The sequence below is a fragment of the Pinus tabuliformis genome, chromosome 3_2 (genome assembly GCF_031772625.1).
Source record: "Pinus tabuliformis cultivar Carrire ecotype Pingquan chromosome 3_2, CPIR1, whole genome shotgun sequence".
NCBI classification, from domain to species: Eukaryota; Viridiplantae; Streptophyta; class Pinopsida; order Pinales; family Pinaceae; genus Pinus; species Pinus tabuliformis.
In genome coordinates, this window is record NC_142302.1 from 621,261,105 (window position 1) to 621,267,626 (window position 6,522).

General features: G+C 37.3%; 1 pseudogene; it reads left to right on the forward strand.

Moving 5' to 3' along the window:
* The first annotated feature begins 3,829 nt into the window (after positions 1-3,829).
* LOC149182141 (bifunctional protein FolD 4, chloroplastic pseudogene) lies at positions 3,830-4,836 on the forward strand (annotated as a pseudogene).
* Positions 4,837-6,522: the final 1,686 nt, after the last annotated feature.

Sequence of the window (6,522 nt, forward strand, 5' to 3'; positions counted from 1 at the left end):
TCAAAGCATTTGAGAGATCATTTGAACATATCCAATATTTTCAGGTAGTCCTTTGGCAGTCAAAGTCTAAGTAACCCATTTGATGAGCAAAGTTTCACTGATCAAAGGACCAGATCCAAATTTTAAGGAGGAAAATCAGTGCCAGTAAAATAATTTCCAGAATTGAAGGCAGAAGACTTGCAACATTTCCAGATTTCCTACAACTAATCAAGAGATATTATTTATTTTGATACATTATGGAGACTTTTATTCCATAAAAATAGAAACAGTTAAGCTTGATCATTTTTCTATATATTGTTTTATTTTCATTGTAAAAGGGTTGGATTTTGATGCTAAAACCTTTCAGCTTTGTAAAACTTTTATTTCAGAAATCCTAATTGAAGCCTTCCAAGCTCCAGTTAATGACATAAATTGCGTTTCATGTTGTTTTTCCAGTATTTTCATACTCTCTTTCTGCACATGTTCAAAGTATTATAGGAGATCTGGTTAAGGTTAGATTGAGTTTCAATCTCTCTGAAATCCTCTGCAAATTTATAATCTTTTAAAGAGATTAGTATATTGGATTGTATGTCTGGGGTAGCTCTTCTTTGAACTGGTTATTGTTTGTCCTTCTATCTTCTACTGAATGTGTTTTGTTGGGTTGTAGAAGCATTCTACATGCATCCAAATTTGCCTGGTTAATTAAGTATTTTGTCCGACTCCTTAATTATCAGGTATCACCATATATTCTTCTTTCAAATTCTTTAAAAGTTAAGCTCTTCTGTCAGGCTAGAAGCTGACACTTTGAGAAAGGACTTTGCAAGAGAGGGATCTATTCATGAACATGAATTGTGCAATCATTAGTAACCACCCAATTAAATCCTAAATCTGGCCATTATGCTTCAAAGGCTGTTGTTCAGTGACAGATGAACAACGTTAAACAAAGCCTTGTAAGTTGTAACTACTGAGGGAGCTCCCTCTGGTTCAAGGGTCAGTTTGAACCTAAAGGTTGATTGATTTGGTTTCTTGGTGTAGCTTTTGCAGCCAAGGACTACATGTGGGAAACACATACAACATTTGGCGCCGTTGCCGAGGAGCGATGTAATGAAGAGATCTTTCTACGGAGAACGATAAAGATGATATCTATTCCTTGTTGGTGAATAAGGAGTAGGCATTTAATATTGATTGCATTTTTTCACCTGCTGACTCCACTTCGTCATATGGCGATTCCACTAGGTTACCGATCCCACTGTTTCGAGACCTCAACGACACCAGGCTCATTGATAGTTGTAGACAACAGAATATGTTTTTTCCTCTCAGTTATGATCGTAAATATAATATTTCCACAGAGGATACAACTCCCAAAGTTCACTTGTGAGTATAAGTTTCCTATGGAATTTGAATTTACATTATACATATTTTTCAGATTTTCAGTGGCTGGCAACGTGGTTGTCAATAAACCCACTCCTCACTTGGTTACTTTGGAAAAAGGATTACACCTAACAGTGTAAAGTTTTTCAGTTCAGTTAGATATAGGTGTGCGGGATTGATTATTTATTTTCAGTTTCGGTGTATAGTAGATCAACAATTGTTTTAGTTATGTTTCAAGTTTGTAGTATCAAGTTTGGTTTGGTTGAGTGCAATGACTTCCAAGGGATCAAAATGAGTAACATTATTGTTGATTAACTAATTGACTTATTAAGCCCGATGAATTAGGCACTCTTGTGTTTATTTTCATTTGCAGTGTCAAGTCTTTTTCTTCAACAATTTTCAACTTTCAGATTGCAATGTCAAGTCTTTCAGTTCAATAGTTTTCAACTTTTAGATTTCAGTGTGAAAGATTCTTTGGATTAGTGCAGGCAGTATGGTTTCAGATTGCAGCTTCAGGTCAGAGGTTTATGGTATGACTCCATGCCTAACACTTAAGGCAACTGATCTACTAGTTCTATGCATCCCATAGGGGGAGGCAATCCCCAGATTGAGCTGAATTTGTAACTTTTTCCAACTCCCGGAAAGTTACGATTTTTATTTTACTTTAGCCAATTTACATTTCAGCTAAACCTTTCGACATGTATAAAATTTCATTGAAATATGGTTGCTCGGCTAATTTGAATGATTTTGAATATTTTAAATATGTAATTTTATTAAAAATATTAAATTATATTTTTATTAGAATTATTTTATTTAAAAGTTAAAATTATTTGAAAAAGAAAATGTTGGGCTTATCACCCAATCTTTAAGTTTTCCATTTCAGACCCCCAGGTCATCCGAGATCTAATAGCTAGGGGGGGGTTCGGAATCTTGTTTTGAAAAAACCGCTTCTTGTAGGTGGCAAAAATTGGAGCATTTTGGCTCCCCCAGGTGCAAAATAACTTACCATTATGAGACCCCTCCAAAATCCACTGGTGGTTTCAGGGACAACGCAAAGGTTAATTTTGCCAAGTAGGGTTTAAGGTGGCAATACGATCCTTGTGTGCCCATGTTTCAGATGTGAAACATCTATCTTCGCCATGAGAACAATAACTAACTGTAAATCAAATTTTTTCTAATAAATTTGGGATGGCAGATGTCTTCTAGCTCAGGGAATGATGCTTGGAATGGAGAGGAGTAGGGGTTTGCTGAGGATGCATGCATAATGGCAGAGCATGATGCAGCTGCACAAATACCTGTTGCCATTGTGTTTAGTTCATAGCCATATCAATGGGAATTTGTCAATATTCATTCAGAGCGCAGTTGTGACCTTTTGGAAGGGATTGCTGGAAAAGAAAAGTCAGGCAACTATGGAGCTGATCTACTTGGTCTAATGAACTCTACTAAGAATACACAAGATATATGTATGAGTATGGAAGAAATCGTTGATGAATGCAAGATTTTCTACTTTATGGGACATGAAAGCACAACAAACTTGTTGACTTGGACCATGATATTACTGGGAATGCATAAAGATTGGCAGGCGCATGTACGCAAGGAGGTGTTGGAAGTATGTGGAAAAATTCCCCAGATACGGATAACGTGAATCGCTATAAGTATATGGGAATGATTCTAAATGAGGTCCTCAGACTTTATCCACCAGCAGCGTTTATGCAATGACAGAGATACAAACCAATGAAGCTTGGAAACCTCTCAATTCCATGAGCCATCGTTGTGGGGAATGATGTAAAGGAGTTTAACCCATCACGATTTGGTGAGGGAATTGCAAAAGCTGCAAACCATCCATTCACATTCATGCAGTTTGGAATTGGTCCAAGGGTATGCTTGGGGCTGAACTTTGCTCTGTTGGAAGCGAAAGTAGTATTAGCCACGGCTCTGCAATGATATTCTTTGTCATTTCGTCATCTTATGCTCATGCACCTGTCATGTTTCTCACCATGTGACCCCAACATGGAGCCCAAGTGATCCTACACATGAACTAATGCATTTGCACAATTATCTTCTTCTGTTGCTCCAAACCAGGAATTACAATTATTCCCACAACTTAGCAATTTTGCAGGTGTTTCTAATGCAGTTGATAACCTTGTTCCATGGTCTTTTGTTCACCAAACCTCAGATTTTAATAACATCAATGCCCATGGAGCAATGTATTTATTCCGTAGACCTTCAGAATTTCAATTGTGATTGGTTCAACGATACCGAATATCCACCATTGCATCTTGGAGCTGAATCTTGGGTACAAACTGAAAGTGAAGTCACAGTTGCATGCCAAAATTGGAATTATGTTACCGCCCAACCTGCAACCCAAAATAATGAATCCATATGCTTGAAGAATATCCCAGAGCTCAATCATGGTAGCCATGATACTAAAACAATTGTACTTATTTGACATGGACAACAACAAGAGTCGGCAGTGCCAATGGCTCCTCAGGCAGATGTGAGTGATACCAAGGGACAATTTTGTTCAGAGCAAGGCTTTGTGAAAATGACATTGCTTTCAAGGATGATCAGAATGGATGTTTGGAGAATGCAAAGAGTGCAATGTTAGAAAATTCTGTTTCTACCCTTGATTTTTAAATTTTGTTAGGCTACTAGATACTGTGAATATTGTCACTCCCTGAAGTAATGTTGAACCAAGTGTACACATGGGGAAAGGGGGCATATTGTGGAGGCTAGGAACTTCAACAAAAAAGAGGATCGAGACGCTGAAGGTGCTGATCCAGAGAGTCTAGATAATGAAGTTGTAGGTGAAGTATCCAGGATAAGGGATGTTGTGGGCAAGGTTCCTGATTTAGCTGTGGTACTTGTTGGAGAAGGAAAGGATTCCAAGACCTATGTTCGTAGAAAGAAAAAAGCTTGTGAAGAAGTGGGAATTATGTCCTTTGGGAGTGACTTGCCTCAAGAAGCAAGTGAAGATGAAGTTTTAAGGACTGTTATGATGATCCCTCTGCTCATGGTGTTCTTGTACAACTTCCTCTCCCACAATATATTTCTGAGAAGAAGATTTTAAATGTTGTAAGCATAGAGAAGGATGTTGATGGCTTCCAGCCTTTGAACATAGGACGTCTTGCTATGCGAGGGATGGAGCCTCTATTTCTCCCTTATACACCGAAAGGATGTATAGAGCTATTGCTTCGATCTAATATTAGATATGATGGGAAAGAGAGCAGTTGTGATAGGCCGTAGAAATATTGTTGGAAGACCAGTCACTATGCTTTTGCAGATATTACTCAAGAGGTAGATATTGTTGTTTCTGCCGTAGGTGTGGCAATTTTGGTTCGTGGTGACTGGCTGAAGCCTGGAGCTGTGGTGATTGATGTTGGCATAAATCCAATGGAGGATCCCAATAGGAAAAGAGGTTACCGATTATATTTTGACAAGATAAAAATGGAGGTGGATGCATTCGAGCGGATAAAAGATAAATAATCATTTTTTTGAGAGAAATTTCAATGTACTTGTTCGCATCAAGAAATCAATGGGTGATGTTTATTCTTGCGATATAGCTTTGGCTATAGAGGAAGAGCTGGAACATAGTTATGAGAGTGGTCGTGCCTTCTTGAGGGATTTGAAACGTGTTATAGCCCAAATAATAACGAAGGATTGGTCCCCTGTAGATTTGAAGCGTGTTGCTATGAAGGTTGATATCCTTTGCAGGAATTTGGTTTCTGTTGTTAAAGTAGGATGCATTTATTTGTAGGACACAGGGCTTGAGCGTGCAACTCTAGATGAATCTACATCGAATGATAAAATATCGTGTCGTCTTAAATCAACACTAGAGAGTGTCTTAGAAAGAAAATGAAAAAATGGTGATATATGGCACTCTAAATTTCAGGACTTTTTAGGAGCATTGACTGAGAGACGACATGATCATGTTCAGAAGTGGCTTTGCAACAACACTTTAGAATTTTGTGGCAATAATTATATTCAAAAAGTTTCAACTGGAGGCAATTTTAGCCCTAGCAGAATTGAAGCAGGTGCTTTCTGTGTGAGGTTGTAAATGTTTTGTATGTTTTTGGTGATGTGTTCTAGAGAAAGTCCATTCCTCTGATCACTCTTGTATGAGTAACCATGTTTGTGTCGAGAAGTGCACATATTGTTCTCTTGAATTAGATCAAGGAAATGAAGTGGAGAAATTCTCTACTCAATTTGATATGCTTGGATTTGATATATAGATCGTTCATATATTTCATGATGGGGTGAGCACAAAAACATTCATCATCAGATTGTTACAGTTTAGAAGGAAGAATCGAATATCTTCCCTCAGTTCAAGTTTGCAAGTATTTATGAAGCATCATAGGAAGTCTCAACACATTACAGAGGAGAATAAAGAGACAGTAAACTTGATTTATTTCAGCCTAAGCAATTGAAAAATAAAAGGTCACAAGCAACATTGCTTTTGAGACCAGAATATATATTCCAGTAAAATCAAGGACAAACAAGATCTGAAAAGTGCAAAATGCCACTCTATTGTACTATGTAACAACCCCCCATTTATATATAGCAATAACTAATATTAGACATATAAATGGGGACCCTTTTATATTTTTAGTCTTTGAAAAATAAATCCTAACTCTAAATTGCCTTGAAAACTCTTAGAAAACAACCTAAGTTTAGGATACTTATCGCAAATCACATTTCGCATTTCACATTTCACATTTTGTCATGTAAACACTTTTAAGTAAATACCGAATTGCGATATGTGATCAAACCTCCTGCGGTGATATTCCGACCAAAACGCCTTGAGAATTGCAATCACACTTTGCAGAAATCGCAAATAAATAATCCATGCCATTGTGTCATCTTTTAACGATTTGCGAAATGCGATATTCGTAATCGCATTTCGCATTATAAACAGGCAACACTATACTACATCATTTAAAAGTTGTGATGGGCGAATAAAGCACCAAGCGTGGGAAGTAATTGTGTTAATGAACAATTTGACTGGGTAATTAATGTTTAGCAGCCCGAGGAGATGTAATGATTTTTCAAGTTATGGCTTGTTAACGTTAAATATCTCGTTTGAAATCCTCCCACGATTCAAAGTCATTTCAGAGAGCTTTCAGCCTTAATTCCCCTATATCGTTTGCGCTCATATATCTCTTCCATTTAAGG